The following is an 11517-nucleotide window of genomic DNA, read 5'->3' on the forward strand; positions in this document are numbered from 1 at the left end:
ACAATCTAGCAATTAAGCCTGGGCCCTAGCCTAAGAAAGGGAAGAATTCTGCTTCATGGAGAAGGGAGGAACGTTTGGTGCTGGGTCTCAGCTCAACAAAATGTAGTATTTTGTGATAAATGACAAGATATTCCAATTCCTTCCTTGTTTTTATTTCTGGAGATTCTGTTTTGAAACAGACCTTCTCTGAAAAACTTTATTTTAGTGGAAACTCAACATTTGGAAAAGAGCTTCCATCCCTGCAAAACCTACTGCTCTTGTCTCTTTGCCAAGAAGGCGGAGTTTTTGTTTTTAGGGCCACAGATAATTTTTGTGAGCAGATGGCAAGACATTGAGTTCTCTGGTGGCTCTGCAAGAAAGATTTAAGAGGCTGGATGCCAACTGTACAGTTTTGTGCTTCAGTGGAGAATCTGTGGTGTGCAGTATTAATTGAGATGGAGCTGATGAAAAGAGGAGAACATTTTATACAAGATACAAGTCAAGTAATTGAATGTGATACCTGTGCTACCTTAGAATTATCCTGCTCCATTTGTTTCAATTCTAAACTTCAGACAGTAATTGGTTAAGATGTGCATGAGTTCATATCTTGTGACATGCAGGGAAAACTGCTTTCTTTTTCCTTTATTAAACAGTGATTGTATCATAAACTCCAAATCTCTTTCCTTTGGGATTTCTGATATCCAAATAAGTTCGGAGGACATTGTATGTATCTGTTTCTCAGTACAAATTAATATAAATTTAATAAATAAATAAAATAAATATTTATACATTTATTTCTCTGAGCCTGAGAGGCAATCCATAAGAATAGAATAGAATAACAGAATTGGAAGGGACCTTGGAGGTCTTCTAGTCCAACCCCCTGCTTTGGCAGGAAACCCTATATCATTTCAGACAAATGGTTGTCCAATCTTCTTTTTAAAAAATCCAGTGTTGGAGTATTCACAACTTCTGGAGCCAAGTTGTTCCACTGATTAATTGTTCTGTCAGGAAATTTCTTCTTAGTTCTAGGTTGCTTCTCTCCTTGATTAGTTTTCATAAGTTGGTTTCAAGATGCAATAAACTAGCCTATTGCCTAGAGGAGGGGTGTCAAAGTGCCGGCCAATGGGCCGGATGCATCATGCCGAAACTGCGCTCACCCCAGGTCCGGCAATGGGGAAAAAGTCGTGATACGTCACGACACGTCACATGACGTTGCGAGTTTGACACCCCTGGCTTAGAGGGTTGAGTGGTATCATTACTATGACATAATTTTTTATTTTTATCAATTTACAAAATGCAAAGTGTTCTATGGTTCCCAAATGATATCTTATTTCAATATAGTAAATAAAGAGCAAACTATAACTTATAAATAATTCCGTATGCTTAATTATGTTGCAGGAAAAGGAGATTATTGTTTCCTTGTACAGTGACTGTTTAATGCTGGATTTTTCTGACTGTGCCACTTACTTTACAAATCTGTTTATGATATGAATAATGAATTCCAGTTACTCATATTGGATTTTTAAAAACTGTCCAAATAAAGAAGCAAGAATAAGTAAACAATATGCTTTATGTTAATTATAAATCTGCATCTGTAGAATTTTATAAAGCTTAATTCTCATTGGAAATACTTTCCTGCTTTTGGATTAACTGGACTGGGGGCTATGGAAGTCCTAAGGCACTTCCATATTAACAACTTCCTGAAAGTTCTAAAGGGCCCATTTCCCTCCCTTTTTTCAGGAAAGCCTTGAGCATATTATTTGCCTTTCTGTATTTAAATCAATATTTACTTACTGGTTTCCAAATAATTTAAACTTTTCCAGTTATCACTGAGAGTTGTGTATCTTCCTGCTCCTGTTTTGCATTTGAGAGTAATGTATTAAAGTGTAAATATTTAATGGCTGCAGGCTGCTTACATGGCAGATAAGGAAAATGCAATATTTTAAACAAGCAAAACTTCTTGTGCAAAAGAAAATGTTTTCTGAATTTGTACTTTAGTCATTCTTAATATTTTCTCTTTAATTCAAACTTCACAAGGGTTTTTATCTAATAGTAATAGGTAGGAATTTTGGATCTGGCTTTTGCTTTAATGTCAGCTATCGCCTGTAGTTTTTTCTTTCTGCTTTTAAAACATACTATATCCTACTCAACACAGAATTCAAATGAAATATGTCTTCTTGAAGAACATAAGCAGTCATGTCTTCTGTGCACTCAAAGCAGCCTTTCAAAAGCCATCCCTAGCTGTGCATCCACATGCATCCATATGTATGCTTTAGAAATTACTTTCTTCAAATGTTTTGCAGTCAACCCTGTAGTCCAGGGGTAGTCAACCTTGGCTCTTTTATGACTCGTGGACTTCAACTCCCAGAATTCCTGAGCCAGCCATGCTGGCTCAGGAATTCTGGGAGTTGAAGTCCACGAGTCATAAAAGAGCCAAGGTTGACTACCTCTGCTGTAGTCTAATAACAGTGTTTTGATAATTAGGCATTCTTTTTATATCTGTTTTTATGTTTTGTGAACTGGTTTAAGTGACTCCTTTCTAAAAGGGATAAGAACAAGGGTATAGTATTTTTGTATATTTAAATAAATAATATGTCTTCCAGCCCATGGGCAAGCTCAGACCTACCCATGCTAGTGAATTAAACCGCTCATAAAATGGAATTACCCACTTTTAAATACATGGAATGGAATGGAATATTTATTATATACAAAAGACCCAAACACAGACATAATCAAAATATTTAGCATAAACTATTACTGCAGATAAAAAAGTTAACAATACAACACAAAACTTTTAGAAATTTAAAACTTAATTTATTAGTAAAGACATTGTTTTTTTATAGCCATAGTTAAAATTTGGCTATTTCCATCCAGTCGCCCCGAATTAAGGGATTTCAGGATTGTAAAAAAAGGGAGTTAAAATTTGGCTATCACCACTGTAATTCTAGGATTTTTATTGAAAATAAAATTTTAATGTCAGACTTTAACTTTACGAAGTACTGTACTTCATTCTCAGTGTTTAAATAGGCTATATTATATTCAGCTGAAAACTCTTATAATATTCACAATGGAGTAGAATGTGAATCGCAATTTCAAGATTACAGGGAAAACATCTTTGAGAGATAGGAATCTTTTGAAATCTATCATATATTGATGGCAACAGATTTAATCTGACTTTAGAGAAACTATTCTATATTTCCTTACATATAAATTGCAACAGCATATAGGGAACTGAAGATGTAATTGTATTTATTTATACTGTATTGTATGTAACTATATGTGATTCTCTAAGTCCGGGAATTTCAAGTTTTGCCATTAATTCCTGTACTGAATGGTTTCATCCTCTATAATATATTAAAACACTGGTGTCATGCCTAGAAAACAAACAGACCAATCTTTCTTTTACATAGAGTATAATCCCCAGGGCATCTACAGGTTTCACATGGAAGTATCATAAGAGGACATTGATTCATTTAATATTGTAATTTAAATAGCAGAGTAAAAGAGATTATTTTCAAGATGAACTCAAGTCCTGGTGATTTTTTAATGAATATCTTCATGCAGTTTTTGTAGAAAAAGCATAGTCATGTTTGCTACTGCCATTTTATATGATTGTTGCTATTGTTCTGTCTGTCCTGTAGCCCTGGACTTTCTAAATGCTCCCGTATCTAATTACTACTCAGCGTTGTCTTTCTTTAGTTTTCTAGAATTCAAATAAAGTTGGCAAGTTGATATGGAAAGCAGCTTGGTCCACTTCTAGACCGGCCAAGCATTCCAAGATGATTCATCTGTTTCCAGAATGGAATGATCTAAATCAGGAAGCATTTTGCAATATTCAATCAATTAAATATTTGCATATTTGCAATATGGACAATCAATTAAATATGAGCTAGCAGTGTGCGGCGGCAGCCAAAAAAGCCAATGCAATCCTAATTTGCATTAACAGAGGGATTGAATCAAGATCACGTGAGGAGTACTGCCTTAGTAAGGCCACACCTGGAATACAGCATGCAGTTTTGATCACCACACTATAAAAAGATGTTGAGATTCTAGAAAGAGTGCAGAGAAGAACAACAAAGATGATTAGGGGCCTGGAGGCTAAAACATATGAAGAACGGTTGCAAGAACTGGCCATGGCTAGTCTAGTGAAGAAAAGGACCAGGGGTTACAGGATAGCAGTGTCCCAATATTTGAAAGGCTTTCACAGAGAGGAGAAGGACAACCTATTTTCCAAAGCATCTGAATGCCAGACAAGGAACAATGGATGGAAACTGATCAAGGAGAGATTCAAAAATAAGAATTTTTTTTTGACAGTGAGAACAGCTTGCCTTCAGAAGTTGTGGGTGCTTCATCACTGGAGACTTTCAAGAACAGACTGGACAGCCACTTGTCAGAAATGGTATACGGTTTCCTCCTTGAGCAGGGGGTTGGACTAAATGACCTACAAGGTCCCTTCCAACTCTGTTATTCTATATTCTATTCTGTTCTGTTTCAGGGCCAGACTTTGCCCTTGACAACATTAAACCCAGTTCCATAAGCTTCCCATTTGAAGTAGTTGAACCATCTTCCAAATGCTCAGATGATTTATTTCATTGGGAAAATGGAATGTTTCATACATCGGTGTTCTGGGAAATGGCCGTGCAGTTTTGCACGCAGCTATTTAAGAAAATGAAATGGTGACAGTATTCTAAGTCATTTCTTTCCACGTAGAACTATTTTGAATTTTACTTTCTCCCTATTTCTATTATATCCTCTATTTTGATGCTTTCCCTTCTTTTTCCAGCAGTTTTGTTTCTGTCACTATAAAAAGTTACAGTTGTTTAGAGGTGCTTTCAGATGACTTTTGATTAATCCTATCACATAAATTTGTTGAGGTTGCAATCATTCCTGTCATATATACTGTAGATAGAAAGTCAGGTCCTCTGACCAAAAAGCAATACTAACTGCAAATATGTGCTGCTCCTAAAACTGAGATAGTAGGAATAAATAAACATCTGTCCCAGAAGTTCTGTCCCAGACAGAACTGTCATGGGTGCCTCTGACACTCAAAAATTAGAAAAGGCTGTTAGCGCGAAGGGTGGGAGAAAAAGGCTTGGGCTTTACACCCTGAGGCTGACATATATAAAAGATTTGATTCTTATGTTCTGCACCACTCGGATCTTTTGTACCTCTATTACTTTTTTCTTGGCTCCACCATCTAGCTCTGTTGGGTCTGCGAAGTATCTGCTGTTACCTAGTTACCATACTCCCTGAAAGGGAGACTGAGTTCTTAGAGAACTGAGATTTATTGCTTGTGTCTCCTGTGAAGTCTGACAGGATGCGACTCTATTAGTTTTCTTAGTGTGTGATTAGCTTCATTAATCATTCTGCTTTACTGAGCAAATTATTATTATAAGCCAGACTACGTTGTTTTCTATTTTCCTGCGTTTTATCTTCACATTTCTAACTTTTTTTTCTGACTAGAAAAAAAGTAAAAAGATTTAAGACAGAAGTAGCTTTATTCGTTTTGTTTGTATCCCTCCACCTACTTCTAAGGCTACCAGGATGGTATTTATATAAACTGATTGACACATACTACTTGACACTGCATTGCTATGTAAGAATTAGTCCATCTGTTGCATATTAAGGTAATCAGATATTTAACATTGCATGAAATATTCTTATAATATAATATATTATATTATAAATTGAGGAATATTGAGGAACATGGAAATTCCCCCCCCCCATGTTCTACACTTGTGGTGGTAATAACATATTATTGGTGATGATTTAAATATGGATCACAAATACACATGCCATCATAGTCAGGCTCTTTGACCAAAAAGCAAATGGCAAAAATAGTATCTGCAAATATGTGCTGCTCCTACAACTGAAAGTAATAGGAATAAATAACAACTGTCCCAAAGATTCTGTCCAGACAGAACTGTCATGTAAATATGGAACCATTTCCTCTGATACTCAAAACTCGAAGGCTTAGCTTAAAAGTTGGGGGGGGGGGAAGGCTAAAGATTTTGAATTCTCATTGAAGGTTATTACTGATTTAGAACTTGACACTTTTGAGTTTTATCTCTGAGGCCATGCAACGCCTGCCCATATATTTGTGCATTTAATACCTCCCCCCCACACACTTTGAACCTTTTTTATTCTTTAATCCTTTGCTCACAGAGGCTCCTCCGTTTCCAGCCAAGTAATCTAAACCACAGAGAGAGTGACTAGAGTGTCCACTTACAGTCCTATTCCTTCCACCCCTTCTAGGCTACATCTCTATAGCCAGAAAAAGAACCCTGAACTCCCTGGCAGTTGGAAAGAGGCAACAGCTTCAGCCATTAGCAAGGCCTTTGCTTGCCCAGGGAAGATGCCTGCCCCATCCACAGACCAGGGGAAGTACAAGTCTTGGAAGCAAGGAGCCAGGGATATCATGGTTCCCTTCTCTCAGCACATATCCTGGTTCTGGAGGGCAGAGGAGGCCTTTTCCAGGAGCCTTAAGAAAAGTGGCCCTGAGTGCAGATTCCTTAACAGTCAAGACAAAATGGAAGGGGAGGCCCTTAAGGGCAGCAGGCCCCCCTACCCCAAGCCCTGGTCTCAGCTGCTGGCAGGGCTATGCCCCACAACCTGGATTCTAGAGGGAAGCAGCAGGGACAGCGACCGGCCCTTCTTTCACGGTGGGCTGTCAAGTAGCTGCAGGGACTTGAACCCAGAGCCTTCCAAAGATGGCAGCCCAGCTCTTCCACCCAGGAATCGGCTCAGTCTGTCAGCAGCTTCAGTAGCCAAAAAGGACAGTCCCCTGGGACAGGTGATGGTGGAGGAGGAGTACTCCTGTGAGTATGGCTCCTTTGCCTATCTGCTACTCTGCTCCTTAGGTGGGGTGGTGAGCTGCGGTGCAACACACACCGCGGTAGTGCCACTCGATGTGGTGAAGTGCCGCATGCAAGTGGAACCCAGGCGTTACCAAGGGCTGGTGCAAGGCCTTTCTCTTACAGTGCGAGAGGAGGGGATACCTGGCCTGGCTAAGGGATGGGCTCCAACAGCCATAGGCTACTCCATGCAGGGCTTTGGCAAGTTTGGTCTCTATGAGTACTTCAAGATACTGTACTCTAACTTTTTGGGTCCGGAGCAAGCTTACCTGTGGCGGACTAGCCTCTACCTCGCTGCTTCAGCCAGTGCTGAGTTCTTTGCGGACATTGCTTTGGCCCCGATGGAAGCAGTCAAGGTACGGATTCAGACCCAGCGCGGTTATGCCAAGACGCTGCGAGAAGCAGCTCCCAAGATGTATATTGAAGAAGGACTCTGGGCTTTCTATAAGGGAGTGTATCCTCTCTGGCTGCGACAGATCCCTTATACCATGATGAAGTTTTCCTGCTTTGAACGAACTGTAGAAGCACTCTATAAATACGTCATTCCTAAGCCACGAGATCAGTGCAGCAAGATGGAACAACTTGGAGTCACATTTGTTGGCGGATATATCGCTGGCATCTTCTGTGCTATAGTCTCACACCCAGCTGATTCTGTGGTATCAGTGTTGAACCAAGAAAGGGGCACCACTGTTTTGGGTGTCCTCAAGAGGTTGGGCATGTATGGGATCTGGAAAGGCCTCTTCACTCGTATTCTGATGATTGGTACTCTTACTGGTCTGCAGTGGTTCATCTATGATTCAATTAAAGTTTATCTCAAGTTGCCTCGTCCCCCACCACCTGAGATGCCCGAATCTTTGAAACAGAAACTCTCTCGAAATTAAATCCATACTAAGTGGCTGTGTTTCAAGGGTACTCCAATTCTATAAGAATGTTTAATTCACATGATTTGTGAATATCACTGACCCATGGAAAATTTGTTATAGTGTTACTCAATCCCAGAACTAAGCTTCAGAGAGTTTCAACAATCTATAAAAGAAGCTATTTAAAATAGCTTCTTAATGAAACTTTAATGCATGTCATTTAACAGAATAGCATTCTCTTGCAGTTTTATTTTGTTCTAAACTGCACTGAAAATACATAGCAGATAATGCAATTACTAGTTTTTATAGGCTGTTAAATATTTTAAGGTTAACCAGTTAATAGCAACTGCTAGACAAGTTGGTTGTTGTAATACTGTTGTAATGGTTTGATAATTATTGTCAACAGGACATGTTGTCAGGCAGCCTAGATAGTATTATGATTCTGACATATTGAACAAAAAATTCTGTGTGCATTTGCTAAATCAGATTCTACGTTTGAAGCAAAATAAAAGTATAAACTCTGAAAAATGGCATTCTTAGCAGTATATTAGAAAGCTTATTTTACTTTTAAGTATCACAGATCTATAATGATCCAAAATGCCTATTTATACATAGAAAAAGGTATAATTTTGTGGCAGGATGTTATTTTATAGGTTTTGGTATCTGACTACAAAAGTTTCTATTTGTAGCTTGAGTCTTTAAAAAAGCATTCTTCTCATCCATGTAGAATCTGCTGTGTTGGAAAAGGGGGAAGAAAGACCATAGTAATTTTGCATTGTGATTTATATATTTATTGGACAAGTCTTTCGGAACTTGCATGAATATTGTTCCTCTCTGTTCTTAAAGCAGTCCATCAGACTTAACTGGTGCACTTCTTCCAAATTATTTTTGAAACATGTACATGTTTCATGTGTATTGAACAATCCTTTCACTGAACAAAAACTCTGAAGCCTCTTATTTTGAGGCAAATCTACTTTTTCTTGATTGAGCATTTTTCAAGTTACTGGAATTATAGAAATAAAAACAATACACTATAGTATTCTTCGAAAGCTAAAATTCTGAATGTTGGTGATCCTTTACCATTATGTTAGTTTTTCTTTTGTTGTATAATTTAATTTGAACATTTATTGTTACTACAGCAAATAAAGTTATTGTGGTTATGGAATTATAAATTCTGTATCAGGCAGTGCTTTTTAAAACATATTAGCAACTATATATTTTATACAAAAAAGCAGCCTTTTCCATTTCAAATGAATGGTCTTGCTATTTAGCGTTATTGCAAAACCTGAGCAAGTGATATTCAGTTGTCTTTTATACCTTTAATGATGTAACCTAATTCTTAAAGTTATATTCAACTAGTTTATTATTTCCTGCTGTATTCACAAGATCTAAGTATTCTTTTTAGAGCCTAGTATAAATGTTTACTAAAGGTTCAATGATCAGGAATAATTGCTATTGTAATCCAAACTTCTGGAAGGCAGCCAAACCACTGATCTACTCAACAAAGCAAATTGTGGTACATGTTGAAAATTTAAGAAAAGATTTTGAATCAACTGGTCAATGACAAATTCTGTTTCAACACTTTGCTTTCACTCATTATTTGGATCTATTTCCCAATTTTGGTTTCAGATAAGACTTCTTTAGAGCACCAATCCTCTTCAGAGCTAGTTAACTCTCATTATTGAATATGCTTTGATTTGATATTAGGGAAGACTGCTCCCACAGTGTCAAACATAACTTTAGACCTAGTTACTCATGTCTCATTTCTATCCCTTTATAGCTTGAGAGATAGAGTGATATTGCAATGGGGTGGGGAGGAATTGTCCAAAGAGCTGTGAACTACATAGTGCAATAAACATGCCCTTGTTGGTGATTGTGAAATGTTGGCAAGTATGGCAAGTTGTGATGATCAATAGAAAATCCATAGTATGAAAAGTACATTATGTTTCAAGGGTGCTCCAGTTCTATAAAAAGTACTACAGTAGGCTATCTGATATGTAGGTAGTGAACCATAGCATTCAAAATATGTGATATGTAGGTCTTTTTTAAAAAATAAGCTTATGTGTTAATAGTAATTGCTATGTAAACTTGGTAATGTAATACCGTTGCAGTGATCAATTGCAATATTGCTTAATTTTAGTCAAGGATCAGAACAAATCCATCAGATCACACCATACAAGATGGTTTAAATTAATATAAAATAACCTTAGTCCTCAATGGCACTACATCCACATGGAGAGAAGTAAGCAGTGGGGTACCACAAGGTTCCGTCTTAGACCCAGTATTCTTCAATATCTTCATCAATGACTTAGATGAGGGAATTGAAGGGGAACTCATCAAATTTGCAGATGACACTAAACTGGCAGGAGTAGCCAACACCCCAGAAGACAAACTCAGGATCCAAAAAGATCTTGACAAACTTGAACAATGGGCCCTGCCCAACAAAATTAGTGGAGAAAAGCAAAGTTTTACATTTAGGCAAGAAAAATCAAAGGTACAAGTGCAGACTGGGCGAGACCTGGCTTAAAAACAGTAACTGAGAGGGACCTTGGAATTCTAGTGGACGATCACTTGACCACGAGCCAGCAGTGTGCAGCAGCAGCCAAAAAAGCTAATACAATCCTGGGTTGTGTAAACAGAGACATAGAATCAAGATCATGCAAAGTACTAATACCGCTTTATAAAACCCTAGTAAGACCACACTTGGAATACTGCAGCCAATTTTGGTCACCATATCACAAAAAAGATGTTGAGAGTTTGGAAAAAATTCAGAGAAGAGCAACTAAGATGATCAAAGGCCTAAAGACTAAAACATACGAAGGATGGCTGCAGGACTTGGGTCTGGCTAGTCTAAAGAAAAGAAGAAATAGGGGAGACATGATAGCAGTATTCCAGTACCTGAGGGGCTGCCACAAAGAAGAGGGGGTCATGTTATTCACCAAAGCACCAGAGGGCAGGACAAGAAACAATGGTTGGAAACTGATCAAAGACAGAAGCAACCTGGAATTAAGGAGAAACTTCCTGACAGTGAGGACAATTAACCAGTGGAATAGCATACTCCCAGAAATCATGGGCGCTTCATCACTGAAGAATTTAAAAAAAAGGCTAGACAGTCACTTGTCTGAGATGGTATAGATTCTCCTGATTGAGCAGGGGGATGGACTAGAAGACCTCCAAGGTCCCTTCCAACTCTATTCAGAATACTTTATATCAGCAGATGGAGCATTAAGATAAATAGAATTAATTGTATTGCACAATAACCAAGTAAATACGCAAAATGGATCACTTGGTACCTGGTAGGGAAAAATAATTGATATTTTGAAGTAGATTTATAATCCAATTATATATATGTATGTGATATTTGTATGCATACTTGGATAGCAGTCCCAACACATTCTTGGGAAATGTGTCATTTTATCTCAAAGGGTTTTTCATTAAGATGACACAGTGTCTTGGATTGAATCCAAACACTTCAGCTTAATAAGCTTGGAGATCATGCTTATCATATGTTTCTTAAACAGCATATGTATATTTGCGCATTCTATATAACATTCACTGGATGTGTAATAAACACTTCAGAAATTCAAATTCTCAGTTGATCCAGGTTCATTTTTATAACATTTCAAAAGTATTTTTAAGAGGGAAAAATAAGACCCTACCAAAATTGTAACCAGCAGAATCCTGGCTAGTATCTCTAAAATAATTCTCATGATCACAACTGATTTTTTTTCTTTTTCTCTTCTCTTTTTTATTTTTCCATCTCTTATTTTGGATTCACCTAACCTTGATGAGTTCTGGAGAACTCAGGATGTTTCTGAGTTTGT

At 37.6% G+C, this 11517-nt stretch overlaps 1 pseudogene; it reads left to right on the forward strand.

The window, feature by feature from the left end:
- Window positions 1-6334: 6334 nt before the first annotated feature.
- LOC107283020 lies at window positions 6335-7714 on the forward strand (annotated as a pseudogene).
- The last annotated feature ends 3803 nt before the right edge of the window (window positions 7715-11517 follow it).

This window comes from Protobothrops mucrosquamatus, unplaced genomic scaffold (genome assembly GCF_001527695.2).
Source record: "Protobothrops mucrosquamatus isolate PMUCROS unplaced genomic scaffold, P.Mucros_1.0 scaffold24, whole genome shotgun sequence".
In the NCBI taxonomy this organism is placed as follows: domain Eukaryota; kingdom Metazoa; phylum Chordata; class Lepidosauria; order Squamata; family Viperidae; genus Protobothrops; species Protobothrops mucrosquamatus.